Here is a 23183-nt window from a genome sequence, read left to right on the forward strand (position 1 = left end):
TTCGCACACCAACAGAAAGAGTTTCTCTGTAAATCACTTAAGCATTTTAATCACTCTAATCAGATTATGACTTAATCTTCAAAATTTGAAAGAATTTATATCAATGATTCAAACGAAAAGATGCATTTTGGGAAATTAAGACAAGGCACAGGACATACATAATGGCAAGGTACCGGGAAGTGTTGTTAAACAGAGCCTGCTTACCTTCATTAGCTGAGGTACTGAATACAACAGTTGAGATGTCATTCTACAGCTGTACAAATCATTGGCTCCACTGCACTTGGAATATTGTACACAATTCTGGTTATCACACTATAGTAAGGATGTGATTAAGGTAGAGTGGGTACAGGCACAATTCACAAGAATACTGTCTAGAATGGAGGGCTTGATTTATCAGGAAAGAATGGATAGACTAGGTACTTTTCCTGAAGGATGGTTGCAGCTGGGAGCTGAACGTCCAAAGTTACACGTTGTATCAGAGGGATAGGACGGTAGGCAGAGGGGGTGGCGTGGCTCTGCTGGTAAAGAATGGCATCAAATCAGTAGAAAGATGTGACACAGGATTGGAAGATGTTGAATAATTGTGGGTTGAACAGGACCCTGACGGCAGTTATATACAGACCTCCCAAAAGATTTCAACAGGAAATAGAAAAGGCGTGTCAAAAGCGCAATGTTATGATAATCATGGAAGATTTCAACATGCAGGTTGATTGGGAAAATCAGGCTGGCAATGAATCTCGAGAGAGAGTTTGTTGAATGCTTATGAGGTGGCTTATTAGAGCAGTTTGTCATTGAGCCTACTAGAGGATCAGCTACACTGAAATGGGTGTTAAGTAATGACCAGAGGTGATTAGGGAGGTAAGAGAACATTTAGGAGGCAGTGACCACAATATAAGACCATGAGACATAGGAGCAGAATTAGGCCATCTGGCCCATGGAGTCTGCTTCGCCATTCAATCATGGCTCATCCTTTTTTTCTATCTCCTCCACAACCCCAGTTCCCGGCTTTCTCCCCATAACTTTTTGATGCCATGTCCAATCAAGAATCTATCAATCTCTGCCTTAAGTGCACCCAGTGACCTGGCCTCCACTGCTTCATGTGGCATCAAATTCCACAAATTCACCACCCTTTGGCTAAAGAAATTTCTCCTCATCTCTGTTTTGAAAGGGCGTCCCTCTATCCTGAGGCTATGCCCTCCTGTCCTAGACTCTCCCACCATGGAAGACATCCTTTCCACATCTACTGTGTCTAAGCCTTTCAACATTCAAAAGGTTTCAATGAGGACCTCCCCCCCCATCCTTCTAAATTCCAGTGAGTTCAGACTCACAGCCATCCGACGTTCCTCTATGATAACCCTGGCATTCCTGGAATCATCCTTGTGAGCCACCTCTGGACCCTCCCCAATGCCAGCACATCTTTTCTAAGATGACAGGCCCAAAACTGTTTACAATACTCAAGGTAAGGCCTCACCAGTGTCTTATAAAGCCTCAGCATCACATCCTTGCTCTTATATTCAAGACCTCTTGAAATGAATGCTAACATGGCATTTGCCTTCCTCACCACCGACCCAACCTTCAAATTAACCTTCAGGGTGTTCTGCACAAGGACTCCCAAGCCCCTCTGCATCTCAGATACCTGTATTTTCGCACATTTATTTCCACTACCAAAGTGCATAACCATGCATTTTCCACCATTGTATTTCATTTGCCACTTTCTTGCCCATTCTCCTAATCTGTCTAAGTCTTTCTGCATCCTACCTGTTTCCTATACACTACCTGCCCCTCCATCAATCTTCGTATCATCTGCAAATCTGGAAACAAAGCCATCTGTTCCATAATCTAAATCATTTATATACAGCATAAAAAGAAGTGGTCCCAACACCAATCCCTGCAGAACATGACTAGTCACTGGCAGCCGACCAGAAAAGGATTCATTTATTCCCACTCGCTGCCTCCTACCAATCAGCTGTTGCTCTAACCACGTTAGTAATTTTCCTGTAATACCCTGGGGTCTTAACTTGATAAGCAGCCTCCTGTTTGGCACCTTATCAAAGGCCTTCTGGAAGTCCAAATATACAACATCCACTGCATCCCCTTTATCTATCCTACTTGTAATCTCCTCAAAGAATTTCACCAGGTTCATCTGGCAGGATTTTCCCTGAAGGAAACCATGCTGACTTTGTACTATCTTGTCCTGTGTCATCAAGTACTCCATCACCTCACCCTTAACAATTGACTCTAACATCTTCCCAACCACTGAGGTCCGGCTAACTGGTCTATAATTTAATTTCTGCTGCCTTCCTTCTTTCTTAAAGTGGAGTAACATTTTCAATTTTCAGTCATCTGGCACCATGCCAGAGTCTAATGATTTTTGAAAAATTGAGTTGAACTTGAAATTTGATAGGGAGAAAGAAAAGTCTGACGTAGCAGTATCTCAATAGAGTAAAGGAAATTACTGTGGTATCAGAGAGGAGTTGGTCGAAGTAAATTGGAAGGAGATGCTGGCACGGATTACTGCAGAGTAGCAGTGGCATGTGCTTCTGGGAAAAATGAGGAAGTAACAAGATAGATGTATTCCAAAAATGAAGAAATACTCAAAGGGCAAAATAGTCCAACCCTGGCTGACAAGGGTTGTCAAAGCTAATGTAAAAATAAAAGAGTGGGTATAAAACAAAACAAAAATTAGTGGAAAGATGGAGGATTGGGAAACTTTTAAAAATCTAGAGAGAGCAACTAAAAGAATCATTAGAAGGGAAGAAATGAAACATGAAAGCAAGCTAGCAAACAATATCAAAGTGGGTAGAAAAATCTTTTTCAAGTATGTAAAAAAATGAAAGAGAAATGAGAGTGGATATAGGACCGCTAGAAAATGAGGCTGGGAGAAATAATAACAGGGGACAAGTAGATGGCAGATGAACTAAGTGAGTATTTTGCATCAGGCTTCACTGTGGAAGACATTAGCAGTGTGCCAGATGCTGAAGAGTGTGAGGGGAGAGAAGTGCATGCAATTACAATAATAAGGGAGAAGGTGCTCGAAAAGCTGTAAGACCTAAGGGTACATAAATTACCCGGACCAGAAGTGCACCCTAGGGTTCTGAAGGAGGTAGTGGTAGAAACTGTGGAGCACTAGAAATGATCTTTCAAAAATCTGGCATGGTGCCAGCAGACTGGAAAATTACAAATGTCACTCCACTCTTTAAGAAAGGAAGGAGGCAGCAGAAAGGAAATTATAGACCAATTAGCCTGACTTCAGTGGTTGGGAAGATGTTGGAGTCAACTGTTAGGGATGAGGCTATGGAGTACTTGGTGACACAGGTCAAGAAAGGACAAAGTCAGCATGATTTTCTTAAGGGAAACTCTTGCCTTACAAACCTGTTGGAATTCCCTGAGGAGATTACAAGTAGGATAGATAAAGGGCACGTAGTGGATGTTGTATATTTGGACTTTCAGAAGGCCTTTGATAAGGTGCTTTGATAAGGCTGTTTATCAAGTTAAGAGCCCATGGTATTATAGGAAAGTTACTGGCATAGTTAGAGCATTTGCTGATTAGTAGGAGAGGGTGAGCAGGAAAAAAAGGATCCTTTTCTGGTTGGCTGCCAGTGACTACACAGGAGTCGGTGTTGGGACCGCTGCTTTTTATGCTGTATATCAATGATTTAGATGATGGAACAGATGGCTTTATTGCCAAGTTTGCAGATGATACAAAGATTGGTGGAGGGACAGGGGGCAGATAATGTTGAGGAAACAGGTAGGCTGAAAAAGGACTTAGATCAGGAGACAGAGTGAGAAAGCTGCAAATGAAATACAATGTTGGAAAATACATGGTCACACATTTTGGTAGTAGAAATAAACGTGCAGTCTATTTTTTAAATGGGGAGAAAATACAAAAATCTGTGAAGCAAAGGGACTTGTGAGTCCTTGTGCAGAACAACCTAAAGGTTAATTTGCAGGTTGTGAGGAAGGCAAATGCAATGTCAGCATTTATTTCAAGAGGTCTAGAATACAAGAACAGGGATGTGATGCTGAGGCTTTAAAAGGCACTGGTGAGACATCTCCTTGAGTACTGTGAATAGTTTTGGGCTCCTCATCTTAGAAAAGGTGTGCTGAAGAGGGGAAAAAAGGATCAGCCATAATTGAATGGCAGTGCACACTCGATGGGCCAAATGCCCTATTCCCATTCCTACATTTTACAGACTTATGGTCTTTTTTCCCAAATTGGCTGACAGTTGACGTGAAAGACAGATAACCAATTTTGTTTTCCCAAGGTATATTTGCCTAAATCAGAGGGCATAGGTTTATGGTGAGAGGGAGAAAGTTCAAAGGGGATATAAGGGGCAACTTCTTCACACTAAGTGTTGGTCCCTAGAATGAGCTGCCAGAAGCAGGCAGGCACAGTAACAACAATAAAGTAGTAGATGGGCATGAGGGTTGGCATTGATATGGTGGGCCAAAACACTTGTTTCTATGCTTCATGACTTTATATATTCAAATCAACTCAGTATGGAAAAGAGATAAGAGAATTTGGAAATGAATGTAGAGTAGTTAATCAAGTAGTCAGGAAGGCTGCTGTCTTGTTTTGTTTTGTTGTTTGTGTTGTTCTGCTGAATATGATGGGCATGCTATGTTGGTGCTGGAATATGTGGCAATAGTTGTAGGCTGCCCCACATATCCTTAGGTTGCATTGCTTGTTAAATTAAATAATGTGTTTCAATGTACACTCAGTGGCTACCTCTTATACCTAATAAAGTGACCATAACGAGTATGTTCATGGTCTTCTGCTGCTGCAGCCCAATCACCTCACCACACGGCTTTAGACCATCTGGACTAAACAAACACTTACGTCAGGATGCTGTTCATTGACCACAGCTCAGCATTTAATACCATCATTCCCACAATCCGGATTGAGAAATCGCAGAACCTGGGCCTCTGTACCTCCCTCTGCAATTGGATCCTCGGCTCCCTAACCGGAAGACCACAATCTGTGCGGATTGGTGATAACATCTCCTCCTCGCTGATGATCAACACTGGCGCACCTCAGGGGTGTGTGCTTAGCCCATTGCTCTACTCTCTATATACACATGACCATGTGGCTAGGCATAGCTGAAGTGCCATCTATAAATTTGCTGACGACATTACCATTGTTGGTAGAATCTCAGGTGGTGACAAGAGGGTATACAGGAGTGAGATATGCCAACTAGTGGAGTGGTGCCGCAGCAACAACCTGGCACTCAACGTCAGTAAGACAAAAGAGCTGATTGTGGACTTCAGGAAAGGTAAGATGAAGGAACACATACCAATCCTCATAGAGGGATCAGAAATGGAGAGAGTGAGCAGCTTCAAGTTCCTGGGTGTCAAGATCTCTGAGGATCTAACCTGGTCTCAACATAACTATGTAGTTATAAAGAGGGCAAGACAGCGGCTATACTTTATTAGAATAGAGTTTGAAGAGATTTGGCATGTCAACAAATACACTTAAAAACTTCAATAGTTGTCCCATGGAGAGCATTCTGACAGGCTGCATCACTGTCTGGTATGGAGGGGCTACTTCACAGGACCGAAAGAAGCTGCTGAAGGTTGTAAATCTAGTCAGCTCCATCTTGGTTAATACAAAGTACCCAGGACATCTTCAGGGAGCAGTGTCTCAGAAAAGCAGCGTCCATTATTAAGGACCTCCAGCGCCCAGGGCATGCCCTTTTCTCACTGTTACCATCAGGTAGGAGGTATAGAAGCCTGAAGGCACACACTCAGCAATTCAGGAACAGCTTCTTTCCCTCTGCCAATCGTTTCCTAAATGGACATTGAATCTTTGGACACTACCTCACATTTTAAAAAATATACAGTATTTCTGTTTCTGCACGTCTTTTTTTAATCTATTCAATATACGTAATTGACTTATTTATTTATTATTATTATTTTTATTTTTTTTTCTCTGCTAAATAACATATTGCATTGAATTGTTGCTGCTAAGTTAACAAATTTCATGTCACATGCCGGTGATAATAAACCTGATTCTGATGATCATTGGACTGTACTTTACATTGGTCTCCATCAGTTTTTCAGTGTTTTCTTTCCTGTGGCCAATTGGTCAGTGGGCAATACTTTTGTTTTTGTGAGAGGGACAGGTTGGGGATTTGGGGTCTTTTCTTCTTGGTGTTTTTCTGGGTGAGCAATCTGTTAGCTTTTATGTGGGGAAGGATGGGGATTTGATGCTATTGTCACTGTTCTTTTCTGCGAGTGGGGGGTGTTGGGGATTTGATGCTATTGTTGCTGTTCTTTCTCTTTGAGGGAGTGGAAGGGCGTTTTGGGGTTTGTGAGTTTTGCCTCTATTTCTTTTTTGTGCTGAGGGGGAGGTAGTTGATGTCTTTTCTTTCAACAGCTCCAAGCTATCTGGAGAAGGTGAATACCAAAATTGTATTGTGCATGCATATTTTGACAATAAAATGAACCTTTGAAACATTGTTCGACATGTTGTGCATTTAGAAATGCTCTTCTGCACATCACTGTTGTTACACATGGTTTTCTCAATTACAGTCGCCTTCCTGTCAGCTTGAACCAGTCTGGCCATTCTCCTCTGACAGCGATTTCACCCACAGTTCACTGGATGTTTTTTTTAAACACTATTCTCTGTAATCTAGAGATTGCTGTACATGAAAATACTAAGAGGTCAGCAGTTTCTGAGATACTCAAACCACCCTGACTGGACCTAACATTTAAGACCATAAGACATAGGCGCAGAATTAGGCCATTTGGCCCATCAGCTCTGCTTTGCCATGATCCTTTCCTCCCCTCCTCAGTAGCACTCTTCAGCCTTCTCCCACTAAACTTTGTTGCCATGTCCAATCAAAAACCTATCAAGCTCTGCCTTAAATGCACCCAACGACCTGGCCTCCACAGCTGCCCGTGGTAATAAATTCCATGAATTTACCACCCTCTGGCTAAAGAAACTTCTCTGCATCTGTTTTAAATGGACTCCCCTCTATCCTGAGGCTCTGCTCTTTTGTCCTAGACGCCACCACCAAGGGGAAACATCCTATCCACATCTACTCTGTCTAGGCCTTTCAACCTTTGAAAGGTTTAAATGAGATCCCCTATCCTTCTAAATTCCAGCAGGTACAGACCCAGAGCTATCAAACGTTCCTTGTATGATAACCCTTTCAATCCAGGAATCATCCTTATGAACCTCCTCTGAACCCTCTCCAATGCCAGACATCTTTTCTTAGATGAGGACCCCAAAACTGTTCACAGTACTAAAGGTGAGGCTTCACCAGTGCCTTATAAAGCCTCAGCATCACATTTTTGCTCTTGTATTCTCTTGAAATGAATGCCAACACTGCATTTGCCTTCCTCACCACTGACACTATCTGTAAGTTAACCTTTAGGGTGTTTCGCACAAGGAATCCCAAGTCCCTTTGCATCTCAGGTTTTTCAATTTTCTCCCCATTTAGAAAATAGACTGCACATTTATTTCTACAACCAAAGTGCATGACTGTGCATTTTCCAACATTATATTTCATTTCCCACTTTCTTCTTCTGTCTCCTGATCCAAGTCCTTCCGCAACCTACCTGTTTCCTACCTGCTCCACCACCAATCTTTGTATCATCTACAAACTTGGCAACAAAGCCACCTGTTCCATCATCTAAATCATTGATATACAGCATAAAAAGAAGCAGTCCCAACACTGACCCTTGCAGAACACCATTAGTCAATGGCAGCCAACCAGAAAAGGATCCTTTTATACCCACTTACTCGCCTGCTATCAATCAGCAAGTGCTCTAACCATGTCACTAAGTATCCTGTAATACTATGGGGTCTTAACTTGATAAACAGCCTCATGTTTGGCACCTATTAAAGGCCTTCTGAAAGTCCAAATATACAACATCCACTGCATCCCCTTTATCTGTCCTACATATAACCTCCTCAAAGAATTCCAACAGGTTTGTAAGGCAAGATTTTCGCTTAAGGAAACCATGCTGACTTTGTCTTATCTTGCCCTGTGTCACCAAGTACTCTATCACCTCATCCTTAACAACTGACTTTTACATCTTCCCAACCACTGAGGTCAGGCTAACTAGCCTATAATTTCCTTTCTGCTGCCTTCCTCCTTTCTTAACGAGTAGAGTAACATTTGCAATTTTCCAGTCCTCTGGCACCATGCCAGAGTCCAATGATTTTTGAAAGATCATTACTAATGCCTCTACAATCTCTACTGCTACCTCTTTCAGAACCCTAGGGTGCAGTTCATCTGGCCTGGGTGACTTATGTACCCTTAGGTCTTTCAGTTTTTTGAGATTCTTCTCCCTGGTTATAGTAACTGCACTCACTTGTCTTCACTTACATCCTTCAACACCTGGCACACTGCGAGTGTCTTCCACAGTGAAGCCTGATGCAAAATACTCATTTAGTTCATCTGCCATCTACTTGTCCCCTGTTATTATTTCTCAGGGTCATTTTCTAGTGGTCCTTTATCAACTCTCTTTTCTCTTTTATTTTTTGCATACTTGAAAAAGCTTTTACTATCCACTTTGATAGTTTGCTAGCTTGATTACATATTTCATCTTTTCCCTCCTAATGATTCTTTCAGTTGCTCTCTGTAGGTTTTTAAAAGCTTCCCAATCCTCTGTCTTCCCACTAACTTTTGCTTTGAAGTATGCCCTCTCTTTTGCTTTTGCATTAGTTTGACTCCCCTTGTCAGCCATCGTTATACTATTCTGCCATTTAAGTATTTCTTTTTTTTTTGATACACTTATCCTGCACTTCCCTCATTTTTCCTAGAAACTCACGCCACTGCTGCTCTGCTGACATCCCTGCCAGCTTCTCCTTCCAATTTTCTTTGGCTAACTACTTTCTCATACCACTGTAGTTTCCTTTACTCCACTGAAATACTGCTATGTCAGACTTTACTTTCTCTCTATCAAATTTCAAGTTGAGCTCAATCATATTGTGTTCACTCTCTCCTCAGGGTTCTTTTACCTTAAGCTCCTTAATCACTTCCAGTTCATTACATAACACCCAATTCAGTATAGCTGATCCCCAAGTAGGCTCAATGACAAACTGCTCCAAGAGCCATCTCGTAGGCATTCAATAAACTCACCGTCAACCTGATTTTCCCAATCAACCTGCATGTTGAAATCTCCCATGACTATCACAACATTGCCCTTTTGACACACCTTTTCATTTCCTGTTGTAACCTGTGGTCCACATCCCAGCTACTGTTGGGAGGCCTGTATATATAACTGCCATCAGGGTCCTTTTTAACCTTGCAGTTTCTTAGCTCAGCCCACAAGGATTCAACATCTTCTGATCCTATGTCACCTTTTCCTACCGATTTGATGCCATTCTTTACCAGCAGAGCCACGCCACCCCCTCTGCCGACCTTCCTATCCCTCCGATACAATGTGTAACCTTGGACATTCAGCTCCCAACTACAACTTCCTTCAGTCACAATTCAGTGATGATTACCACATCATACCTGACAATCTGTAATAGTGCAACAAGGTCATCCACGTTATTTTTTATACTCTGTTCATTGAGATAACACTTTGAGTGCTACATTTGCTACCCTTTTTGATTCTGCATTGCTAATGCACTGATACTCACCTGGCTAGCTGCAATTATGTCCTATGATCTGCCTGCCCCTCCTGACACTCTAACTGCATGCTAGCTTTGCTTTTTCACTATCTGTCCTATCCTGAGTCGCTTCACTCTGTTTCCTATCCCCCTACCAAATTAGTTTAAATCCTCCCCAAAAACTCTAACAAACCAGCTCGTGAGAACATTGGTTCCTCTTGGGTTCAGGTGCAACCCATCACTTTTGAACCGGTCACGTCTTCCCCAGAAAAAATCCCAGTGATCCAAGAACTGAAGCCCTGCCCCCTGCACCAGCTACTCAGCCACGCATTAATTTGCTAAATCATCCCGTTTCTACCCTCACCAGCGCCTGGCACAGGCATCAATCCAGAAATTACTACCCAGGAGATCCTACTTCTCAGCTTTCTGCCTAGCTCTCTAAATTCTCTCTTCAGGATCTCTTTGCTTTTCCTTCCTGTCTCATTGGTACCAATATGTAACAAGACATCTGGATGATCTGCCTCTCTCTCTCTCTCCAAGATGTTGTGGGCATGATCCAAGACATCCCTGACCTTGGTACCTAGGAGGCAACATACTACTGGGGTGTCCCAGTCACATCCACAGAATCTCCTGTCTGTTCCCCTGACTACTGAGTCCCCTTATCACTACCGCTCCCCTCTTCTCTCTCTTTCCCTTCTGCACCACTGACCTAAGCTCTGTGCCATTTCATGGTCAAAGTCATTTGGATCATACTTCTTCCCAATTCTGATGTTTGATATAAAAAACAGAACCTCTTGACCATGTCTGCATTATTTTATGTATTGAGTTGTGCAGCATGATTGACTGATTAGATTTTGGCATTAAGAAGCAGATGTATAGGTGAACTGAATAAATCCACTATACACATGATAAATAAATCAATCTGAATCAGAGAAACCTATGAATTGGTGAGGATGTTCATAATTTCATGAAGGCTTTGGTAATACTCTTATTTTCTCCGGTAATCAATGGCTGTGATGGAATTTGGAACTGGATGCCTATTTTGATGGAGCCTACCTATGACATACATCTGAGTGTGATTCAAGCTTCTATGCAGGGGATATTAGCCTGGAAGGGAATGATCCAACCTGGTCAGGCTCAGTAACTCAGCTTAATCAAGCTCAATTATATTCTCAAACTTGCCAGCAGATATACCTTTCAACAATGCACAGAGAGCCACAGCGCAATGAGAACACCTGCTAATCATTTCTCAGATTTCAGCCCAGCTGGGACCAATTGCATCAACCTCACCATTGTCTCCAGAATGAGATCATCCGGCTCAGAATTCTGGTGGAAGCTGCCAGCTCCTGCACTTAAACTACAAGGGAGAGATGAGCTGTGTTATGGCTGAGGACGCTTGTTGAAAAAGAGTTCACGTTACTGCAGTTCTTTCCATGACCTTAAAGCTCTTTACAGAAAATGAAATATTTTTGAACTGCAGTCACTGTTGTAAAGTAGTGACCCTGTAAAATGAGTAGAGCTGGATTTTTTTTTGTATTTCTTTACACTTTTGGTTCAGTTCCAGGGTGATTTTTGAGTTATTATCTTTGTCTAGCAAAATATGTGTATTTATGGTTATTAAGCAAGCTTTAGGCAAACCATCAACTTTTGTTTTCCGTAATAAATTGCGGCTAAATTGGTAATGACAATAAATAATACCTACAGTTCAAAGTCATCCATTGCCACCTAAGTTTTACTAATCAGAGATATTTCTCCCCTAAGTTACCTGGTCTTATCACTGGCTTGTGTAATCTATTACAGTACATGTCCACAAACAGGTCATTGATTAGGAACCTACACATGATATCCTTTTCAAAAAGATACATTCTTGAAGGAAAACAAATAGTTCTCATAAAATATATAAGATAAAAACATTTTAACTAGGTCTTTAGGGATGTTGCTTCAGTTATTATTGTAAAATCTTAAAATTTTAATCCTTTAATAAGTCAGTTTCAATATGGCTTCGCAGACTTATGCAACTAAGAGGATTTTTAGATTTTATTTCCTCTATATTTTCCTGATTTTTCACCTTGGGGACTACATGACACTGAGTAGTTGGGAACTGTTTATACTACGATGCACGAGACAACAGACAAGCTGGCTGGACAGAACAGGATCAGGACCTTCAGCCCACAATGTTGTGCTGAACCAAATAAAATCAAACACCAAACTAAACAAATCCTTTCTGCCCACACAATGCCCATATCCTTCCATTTTCTGCATCTTCATATGCCTACCTAACAGCCTCTTGAGCATGCATAACATATTTGCCTCCTCCACCCAGGCAGCATTCCGAGCATCCACTGAGCTTTTTAACTTGCTTTTCTCTTCAGTGAAGGAGGATAAAAGGTGATTTGATTAAAGTGTACAAAATGATAAGAGGGATACGGTGCCTATAAAAAGTATTCAGCCTCACCCTCGATGTTTTACAACATTGAATCAATGGATTTAATTTGGCTTTTTTGACACAGATCAACAGAAAAAGTCTCTGTTCTGTCAAAGTGAATACAAATCTCTACAAACTGATCTAAATTAATTACAAATATAAACACAAAATTATTGATTGCATAAGTATTCACCCCCTTCAAGTTAGTACTTGCTAGATATACCTTTAGTAGCAATTACAGCCTTGAGTCTGTATGGATATGTCTCCATCAGCTTTGCACATCCGGACACTGCAATTTTTCCCTATTCTTCCTTACAAAACAGCTCAAGCTCTGTCAGATTGCATGGGGATCCTGAGTGAACAGCCCCTTTCATGTCCAGCCACAAATTCTCAATTGGATTGAGGTCTGAACTCTGACTTGGCCACTCCAGGACATTAACTTTGTTGTTTTTAAGCCATCCCTGTACATTTGGCTTTAACCTTAGAGTTATTATCCTTATGGAAAACAAATCTCCAAAATCTCTTGCGGACTGCATCAGGTTTTCCTCCAGGATTTTTCTGTATTTTGCTGCATTCACTTTACCCTCTACCTTCACAAGCCTTCCAGGGCCAACTGCAGTGAAGCATCCCCACAAAATGATACAGCCACTACCATGCTTCATGGTAGGGAAGGTATGTTTGAGATTATGTGAACTGTTTGTCTTATGCCAAATATAGTATTTAGTCTGATGGCCAAAAAGCTCAATTTTGGTTTCATCAGACTATGGAACCTTCTTCCAGCTGACTTCAGAGTCTCCCACATGCCTTCTAGCAAACTCTAGCTGAGATTTCATTTTCCAACAGTGGCTTTCTCTTTGCCAGTCTCCCATAAAGTTACGACTGGTGAAGCACCTAGTCAATCGTTGCTGTATGCGCAGTCTCTCTCATCTCAGCCACTGAAGCTTGCAACTCTTCCAGAGTTGTCATAGGTCTCTCGGTGGCCTCCCTCACTAGTCACCTTCTTACACAGTCATTCAGTTTTTGAGGACGGCCTGCACTAGGCAGATTTACAGCTGTGCCATATTCTCTCCATTTCTTAATGATTGACTTAACTGTTCTCCAAGGGATATTCAGTGACTTGCAAATTTCCTTGTATCCATCTCCTGACGTGCTTTTCAACAAACTTTTTGCGGAGTTGCTTGGAGTCTTTTTTTGTCTTCATGGTGTAGTTTTTGCCAGGATACTGACTCACCAGCAGTTGGACCTTCCAGATACAGGTGTATTTTTACTACAATCATTTGAAGCACCTTAACTGCACACGGGTCTCCAAAAACAGATCTCCAGTTAACTAATTATGTGACTTCTAAAACCAATTGGCTGTACCAGTGATGACTTGGTGTGTCATATTAAAGGGGGGGGGGGGTGAATACTTAAGTAATCGATTACTTTTTGTTTTATATTTGTAATTAATTTAGATAACTTTATAGACATCTGTTTTCACTTTCTCACGAAAGTCTTTTTCTGTTGAACAATCAAAAAAGCCAAATTAAATCCACTGTGATTCAATATTGTAAAACAATAAAACATGAAAACTTCCAAAGGGGTGAATATTTTTCATAGGCTCTATAGACTGAGTAAAGGCAGAGACTTTTTTCCAAGAGTGGAAATGGCTAATAGCAGCGGGCATAATTTTAAAGTGACTGGAGAATATTATAGGACGGACGTCAGAGGTAGGTTTTGTTTTACACAGAGAGTGCTAGGTGCATAGAATATGCTGCCAGAGGGTGCAAACCTACATAAATCTTTGAAGCTGTCGAATGTTGAGGGAACATGGTCAATAAACATTTAGGATCTTGGGCTTCATAGCTACTTCATAAAATACGAATCTTCTAATGCCAGCCATCTACGTACACAATGGAGTCACAGAGAATGGAAACAGGTCTTTCAACCCACCATCCAACAGCTACTTATATTAATCCCATTTACCAGCACTTCGCCTGCTGCCTTCTCTGCCTTGTCATTTCACATGCTCACCTAGATACTTCTTAGATTCCAGCTACTTTCTGGGAGAAAGAATACTTCTGCACCTCATTCCTAAGCCTCCTAATCCTTGCCCTAACATTATGTCTGCTAGCTTTAGATACCTATGACAATGATTTTTATGACCTCCGCTATGGGATAAAGTTTCCGAAATCTCCATCAGGTCCACCCTCAGCCTCCTCTACTCCAAGGAAAACAAATCCAGTTAATCCAGTTTCTCCTTATAACAGAGAAGTTTCATGTGGAGCAGCTTGTTGATTAATCACCTCTGCACCCTCTCCACTTTGTCACCTCACTGAAATATTCAATCAATTTGCTCAAAAAGGATTTCCCTTCAACAACGCCACTCTAACCATCTGATTAATCCTTACTTTTCCATTAAGATTAATCTTCTTCCTCAGAATTTCTTCCCTACCACTGACATTGGATACACAGGCTTGGAATTACTTGGCTTATCCGCACTGCCAACAATCCCATAGATAATGCTTAGATAAATGAGCAATGATCTGTTTTGGTCAAAGGATAAACGACAGCAAATCCCAGATACTTGAGTGATGCCTTTAACAGTCAGCTGATCTTTGACACCTTTGTCAACACAGGATGACACTCAACACTGCACCACAGTATCTGGATTGTGTGGTGAAGTGTCTTGAACCCGCACTCAACACACACAAAGTGCTGGAGGAACTCAGGCAGCATCTATGGAAAAGAGTACAATCGACGTTTTGGGCCGAAACCCTTCAGCAGGACTCTTGATCCTGCATTCTTATCCCAAAGCAACATACTAAAAATGCTGGAAGAACTCAGGAGGTTAGGTAGCATCGACAGATCGAAGAAGTCAATATTTTGAGCTGGGACCCTTCATCAGGACTAGCAGGGAAGGGGGTAGATGCCAGATCAAGAAGGTAGAGGGATGAGAAGGAATACAAGCTGGCAACTGGCAGATGAGACCAGGTGAAGGACCTGGTACGTGGAAGAGGTCAAGGGCTGAAGAAGAAAGAATCTGGTCAGAGAGGATAATGGACCATGGAAGAAAGGGAGGGAGAATGGGAACTAAAAGAGGTGATGAGCTGGTGAGAAGAGAAGGGGTAAAAGGGGAGCCAGAATAGGGAATGGGAAAAGAGAGAAGGAGATGGCGGGGGGGGGGGGAAGAAATTATGGAAGTTGGTAGTCAATGTTCATGCCGTCAGGATGGAACCTACCCAGACAGAATATGAGATGTTGCTCCTCCAGCCTGAGAGTAGCCTCGTTACAGCAGCAGAGGAGGCCATGGACCAACATGTTGGAATGGGATTTAAAAGTTGAATAAAATGGGTGGCCACCAGGAAATCTTCACTCCACCTCCTTTCCCAGCAGTGGCAATACTCCCATTGAGGAATAGACAGTGCAGGGAATGCTTCAAGGTTGGTTGTGTGTTTGATAGATTTGGTAGAAGAGTGCCTTTGATATTGTAGTTGTAAACAAGGGAATCTGAGTTCAGATCCAACCATATGAATTCAGATTTTATAACATGTTTGGAAACAAACAGCATCAGTAAAAATTTAGTTATTGAACTGTAAAAACCCATCGAGTGTGCTTATATTCAAAGTTCTACAGGTGGTTAGGGTTACTGTTTGTGGGGTATGTTATGTTGGTGCCAGAAGCAAGGTGATACCTACAGACTGCCCTCAGCACATCCTCGCCGATCTTATTTGATGCTAACAACACATTTCACTAGATGTTTTGATGTACATAAGATAAAGTTTAGCTTTCTTTACCACATTGCCTTCCCTGGTCTGGGCCAGTGTGATATGTCTCACACTCAAGGCCGACCCGTAATTGCCCTCTGACGTGGCCCAGCAAAGCCTTTTGGTTATATCAAAGCCACAAGAGATTATTGCCAGTGATGCCCACAGCTAAAGAGTGAACATAAAAAGGAGCTTCACTAGATTTGGTGTGAAGGGGTTAATGTGCATCTGTAAAGGTTTGCATGTGGTGGCACTGGTACACTTAAGGCCAGTAGTTAAGTAGCAGAGGAGGGTGAGCTGTTTAATGATGAGGAAAGAGAGAGAAAGCGTGATTGTGTTTGTTTTTAGGAAATGGGTCAGGATAAGAGGGTTATTGTTCCGCCTCTTCCCAAGCCTGGATCCAGCTCAGTGTGGTCTGGGCCTCTCTGGCGCCAAACTCAAGTTGAAGAAGGAAGCTTTCCAAAAAAAAGGCTTTCAGCTGGCTGAGCTGGCAGTGAGAAGGGAGCTGTTTGCTGTAAGAGGCGGCTTCAGGGAGCCTGGCTAAAGACACTGTAAAAGGTCGTGCTGAGAAGCAATGCAGGGGCGAACGAAGCACTGTTGCCTGCTCCCTTAGGAGCCAAGCAGGCAACCACTCTACATAGACAGTGTCAGCAGATAAAACATTCTAGCCTGGTGAGGTACCTGTGGGCCTTTTTCTTCAAGCTGGGGGTCTCTACATAGTTTGTTCATTAAAGTCAGATTGTAATAATTTGCACTTCATGAATAAACTAAATTAGCAGTAACCTCAAGCCGTGAATTTGAATGCCCTGATTCTCCCCTCCATTTCCCCAAAGGCTTACTGCTTACAATTAACTTATTAAAGAAGCATTGGTGTTCCACTGGGGTCTTTCATAATGCCCTTGTAAAACAACTGCACCACTTTTAGTTCACACTGAGCAGAGTGTGGATGGAATACTGGGAGAAATGGCATACTGGACAAAGTAATGCAGTGCTATGACGACAGCAGGGTTGGGGTGCACATTTCACTATGGAGAACAAGCAGACCAGCTAGAAGCCGCATTTTAGTACCACAGTAACAATGATGCTCTGAGACTATGGTGTAACCCTGCCTTAGCTCCCGTACCATGCCCAACTACAGAGCCCAGAGAAGAAAACTGTGATGGCACAGTGGTTAATCCTGTTGCTTCTCCCTTGAACCTCACCTCAGGTGTTGTCTGTGGGGAGTTTGAATGCTTTGGGTTGAGAATCTATAGTTCCCTGAAAGTAGCAATACAAGCAGATAAATGCATTGGTCAGGATGTTGAGAATTGAAGTCAGGAAGTCATATAGATGTATAAAACGACAAGCAGGCCTCACTTGCAGTATTGTGTGCAGTTCTGGTCAGCTGATTACAGGACGGATGTGGAGACTTTGGAGAAGGTGCAGAAAAAGATCACCTGAATGTTGTCTGGATTAGAGGGTTATTAGCTGTAAGGAGAGTTAACCTGGAACACTGGAAGCTGAGGGGAGATCTGACAGAAGTTAATAGATTAAATTACGAGGGACATAAATCAAATAGATAAGGGTGTTTTCCCCAGGCTGGAAATGTCAAAAACTAGACAGCACGGCTTTAAGATGAGTAGGGAAATGTTTAGGAAGATTTACAAAGCAAGGTTTAAAAAAAACAGTGGTAGGTGCCTACAATGAACTGCCAGAGGAAGTGGTGTCTGTCGGTCCACAAAGTCGTGGTTGGCCAAAGGACCTATTTCTCTGCTGTACGATTTTGTGACTATTGTGATAAATGGGAAAAGACCCCAATGGAGTACCCGGTAGAGCTCTGCAAACCTGTACCAACCAACTGGTGGGTGTGTTCAAAAACATTTTCAATCTGTCATTGCTACTGTCGAAAGTTCCCACCTGCTTCAAGAGGGCAACAATCATATCAGTGCCCAAGAAGAGCAGGGTGAGCTGCCTAATGACTATCGTCCAGTAGCACTCATCACCTACAGTTATGAAGTGCTTTGAGAGATTGGTTATGGCTAGAATCAACTCCTGTCTCAGCAGGGACCTGCACCACTGCAATTTGCCTAGCGCCACAATAGAACTACAGCGAATGTAATCTCATAGATAGATAGATAGATATACCTTATCGATCCCGAGGGAAATTGGGTTTCATTACAGCCGCACCACCAAGAATAGAGCATAAATATAGCAATACAAAAACCACAAACAATCAAACAACAAAATGCAAACTATGCCAGATGGAAAATAAGTCCAGGACTAGCTGCAACTTCGATGGCCACAGGCAGGAACAACCTCCCGTGCCGCCCAGTGTTGTATCTCGGTGGAACATGGCCGAAGTCCAACAGTAAAAAGTTCATTGGCTTTTCAAGCGACCTTGGACCACCTGGGCAATATCTATGTCAGGATGCTAAGCGTTTACAACAAGCATCCCTACAGTTCTGATCGAAAAGCTCCAAAACCAGGGTCACTGTACCTCCCTCTACACCTGGATCCTCGACTTCCTAACTAGAAGACCACAAACTGTATGGATTGGAAACAACATCTCCGCCTCACCCACAATGAATACCAGTGCACTTCAGGGATGTGTGCTTAGCCCACTGCTCTCCCCTCTCTGTACTCATGACTGTGAGACTAGGCACAGCTCAAATGCCATCTATAAATTTGCTGATGACACAATTATCATTGGCAGAATTTCAGATGGTGGCAGGAGAGCATATAGGAGCAAGATATATCAGCTATTTGAGTGGTGTCGCAGCAACAACTTTGTACTCAATGTCAGCAAGACCAAAGAACTGATTGTGGACTTCAGAAAGGGTAAGTTGAGGGAGCACACACCAGTCCTCAAAGAGGGATTAGAAGTGGAAACAGTGAGCAATTTCAAGTTCCTGGGTGTCAACATCTCTGAAGATCAATTCTGGGCCAAACATATCAATGCAGCTTCAAAGAAGGCTGTATAGGAATTTGAGAAGATATAGTATATCACCAAAGACGCTTACAATTTTCTACAGGTGTACCACAGAGAGCATTTCAACACACTGCAACACCGTCTGGTATGGGGTGGTGGTGGCACTGCACAGGATGAAAACAAGCTGCAGAGAGTTGTAAACTTAATCGGCTCCATCATGGGCACTAGCCTCCGTAGTACCCAGGATATCTTCAAAGAATGATGCCTCAAAAAGGAGGCGTCCATCATTAAGGGCCCCCATCACCCAGGTCATGCCCTGTTTTCATTCCTACCATTAGGAAGGAGGTATAGGAGCCATATACTCAATGATCCAGGATCAGCTTCTTCCACTCTGCCATCTGATTTCCGAATGAACCCAAGAACCCTACCTTACTACTTTTAATTTTTTTTATTTTGTACTACTTTTTAATTTAACTATTTTATATATATATATACACACACACACACACAGTTATTCACCGTTTCTTTCGCTATTATGTATTGAATTGTACTGCTGCCTTGAAGACAACAAATTTCACGACATATGTCGGTGATATTAAACCTGATTCTGAACCAAGTGAGGATACTATCAGCCACATTCCAATATTAAGGTCACCCAAAAAGCAATGTGGGAACATCTTCACCAGAGGGGATGTTGTGATGACAGTGAACCAGCACTGTGTTTTCAAGGGCTGTAAGGCATGTACAAGAAATGGTAGCTATGCCAGTAATCCCCAGATCCTGAAAATTAATTAAAACAAATACCTTGCACAATTTTCAAAAATGACATATCTGAAGTCAAAAATACAAGACAAAAAGAGACAGAAAAAATTTCAAGTGCTAGGTTGGACAGAGGAAGGAAGAGAAGAATTGTGCAGTGCCGCCACCACCCCATACCAGATGATGTTGCAGTGTGTTAGAATGCTCTCCATGGTACAAGGCATCAGTTATGCCACACTTAAAATATCCTTTACAGTTCTAGTCACCACACTATGCAAAAGCTATAGTACCACTAGAAAGTGCAAAACAGATTCAGCAGGATGTTGGAGGCACCAGAGATTGCAGCTGCTGGAATCTGGAGTAACAATCTGCTGGAGGCACACAGTGGGTCAAGCAGAGTCCGAGGGACAGGAATTACCAATATACGTACTACATCTGTCCTGCTTGAGTGAAGGTCGCTGAGGGGTGACTTCACTGAAGTTTTTCATGCTGTGAGGGGGCTACATAGGAGGGAAAGATTAGATTGATTGTGGAGTAAGTTAATAGATTGGCATGACAGCTTGGCTAAAGGTCCTGTACTGCGTTGTACTTCCTGTGTTTTATGTTTTTCCAAGGGTGGGGTCTAAGACTAGAAGATACAGGGGAAAGATTTAATTTGGAAGCTTGTTCCATATATCCTTCATCTGTGTGTGGAAAAAGTTGCCCCTCAGGTCTATTTTAAATCTATGCCTCACTTTAACTCTAGGCCCTTTTGTTTTAGATTCTCCCTCCCCTGGAGAAAAACTGTGACCATCCATCTTAACTATGACCTTCATGATTTTATAAACCTCTATAAATTCCTCCTCAGCCTCTTATGCTCCTAGGAGGAGAGTCCCAGCCTATTCAGTCTCTCTTTCTAACTCAAGCCCTCCAGTCCTGGGAACATCCTTGTGAATCTTTTCTGCATTCTTTCCAGTTTAATGACATCCCTCAGACAGCTATGCAACCAGTGGCATACATAATACTCAGCATGGTCTCACCAATTGCAACATGATTCCCTAACTCCTGTACTGAATGCCCTGACTGATAAAGGCAACCCGTTACCACTCTGCCTGTGTCAGGAAATTACATACTTGGGTGGTATGTCTCTGTGGTGAGTACATGGAATGAGAAGCTAAAGGCAGGTACAATTACAATGTTTAAAAAGCATTTAGACAGGTACAATGGGCAGGAAAGAAACAGAAGGACAAGAGCCAAGTACAGGTAAATGAGATTTAGTGTAGGCGTGCACCTCAGTCAACACATATGAGTCAGGCCAAAGGGCCTGCTTCCATACTGTTTAACTCTGTAACTCCATTGCTAAAGATTACTAGAACAGAGAATATAACATTTGATTTTAACTCTCAAAGAAAATGAAAATAGTGAGGGCTTAGGCAAGCTGCAAATGGTCCTGAGAGTCAGCGTGAGGGAGTTGAACTCACATCAGTAAAGATATTGTCAATAACACAGGACGAAGGTTACTTCATAACAGAATATCAATAGTGATATGGTAACTCAGGATGGAGGGGGAAGAAAATTACTTAGTAGCAGTGTGCGAGGGAGCTGGAGTTACAACAGAGTCAATCTCGATGAAGACTAGCATCAAACAAAGTTGTGCCTTTGCCTCGATGATTTTTCCCCAATGCTGCACATCACCTGAAATAATCTTCATGTGGGATTACAGTTAAACTTCAGGACTATTGGGAAACTCGTGGCAATGACATTCCAGAACCAAGATTACCAGGACCTCAGTAATCGAGTTTAGCAACCCCAGTCTACATTCCCTTTGACCTGTTTTATCCCCAGAGCAGAGAGGCTAAGATGGTGGAGGATCTGTATGGAGTAGGTAGCTGAAGACTGTTCACACTTGTGGGAGCTGCAAGGAAAAGAGGACCAAGTATTCATATGAGAAAAGGACCAAACCCAAAATAGGCAGAAACAGCTTTTGCTTATTCAATGTGGTAAGTACCTGGATATCTGGAAGGCAAGTTCTGTTATGGGTACAGGGTAAGACCAGAATAGTGGGACCAGTGCACTGCATATGAAGAGAGGTAGTGCAGAGGTGGGTGGGAGTACAAATGCTCCCCCCTTAATGGCATTAATAGTATATAACTGTATCACCCAACGGCATGAACTGATATGAAGTGGTAGTGTTTAAAATTCAAAGCAAATTTTCAACACAACCACAGGTGTGGCTTGCCAACTGTTCTCCATAATCACAAGGATGAAGAAGACAGATCTTTTGGCCCACGATCTTGTACTGATCTTTTAACCTACTCCGTGATCAATCAACCCTTCCCTCCTAAACAGCCCATAACCCTCCATATTTTGTTTTATCCATGTGCTTATTTATCAGCCTCGAATGCCCCTAATGTGTCAGTGTCTACCAACACCTTGGGCAGTGCATTCCAGGCACACCACTCTCTGTAAAAGATCATGGCTAATCCTTCTTTCCCATCCTCAATCCCACTCCCCAGCTTTCTCCTCATAACCTTTGATGCTGTGTTCAAATGAACTCTGCCTTAAATACACCTAATGACCTGTCCTCCACAGCTGCATGTGATAACAAATTCCACAAATTCACCACCCTCTGACTAAAGAAATTTCTCTGCATCTGTTTTAAATGGATGCCCCTCTATCCAGAGGCTGTGCCCTCTTGTCCTAGACTCCCCAACCATAGGAAACATCCTTTCCACAACTACTCTGTCTAGGCATTTCAACATTCAAAAAGTTTCAATGAGATCCCCTCTCATCCTTCTAAATTCCAGCGAGTACAGACCCACAGCCATCGAACATTACTTGTATGATAACCCTTTCATTTCCAGAAACATCTTTGTGAACCGGCTCTGGACCCTCTCCAATGTCAGCATATCTTGTCTTAGGTGAGGAACCCAATACTACTCACAATACTCAAGGTGAGGCCTCACCAGTGGCTTTTAAAGCCTCAGCATCACATCCCTGCTCTTGTATTCAAGACTCCTCGAAATGAATGCAAACATTGCATTTGCTTTCCTCACCACTGACACAACCTACAAGTTAACCTTTACGGTGCTCTGCACAAGGACTCCCAAATCCATTTGCATCTCAGATTTTTGGATGTTCTCCCCATTCAGAAAATAATCTCTACATTTATTTCTACCACCAAAATGCAAAACCATGTATCTTCCAACATTGTATTTCATTTGCCACTTTCTTGCCCATTCTCCTAATCTGTCTAAGTCCTTCTGCAATTTGTTTACTCAACACTACCTGCCCCCATCTTTGTACCATCTGCAAACTTGGCAACAAAGCCATCTATTCCATCATCTAAATCATTAACATAAAACATAGAAAGAAGCGGTCTCAACACCAACCCTGCGGAACCACCACACCAGACAAGGATCCTTTTATTCCCACTTGCTGCCTCTTACTAATGTGCAAATGCTTTAACCACGTTAGTAATTTGCCTGTAATACCATGGGCTCTTAACTTGGTAAGCAACATTATGTGTGGCACCTTCTCAAAGGCCTTCTGAAAGTCCAAATATACACTGCATTCCCTTTATCTATCCTACTTGTAATCTCCTCAATGAATTCCAACAGGTTCGTCAGGCAGGATTTTCCCTTTAGGAAACCATGCTGACTGTCCTATCCTGTCCTGTGTCATCAAGTATTCCATAACCTCATCCTTGACAATTGACTCCAACATCTTCCCAACCACTGAGGTCAGGCTAACTTGTCTATAATTTCCTTACTACTACATTCCTCCTTTCTTAAAGAG

At 42.3% G+C, this 23183-nt stretch overlaps 1 protein-coding gene across 10 annotated transcripts in view; it reads right to left on the bottom strand.

Moving 5' to 3' along the window:
* Window positions 1-23183, bottom strand: part of ttll5 (tubulin tyrosine ligase-like family, member 5) — a 510221-nt gene that overhangs the window by 316502 nt on the left and 170536 nt on the right. The window lies entirely within an intron of this gene.

This window comes from Mobula birostris, chromosome 1, assembly GCF_030028105.1.
Source record: "Mobula birostris isolate sMobBir1 chromosome 1, sMobBir1.hap1, whole genome shotgun sequence".
NCBI classification, from domain to species: Eukaryota; Metazoa; Chordata; class Chondrichthyes; order Myliobatiformes; family Myliobatidae; genus Mobula; species Mobula birostris.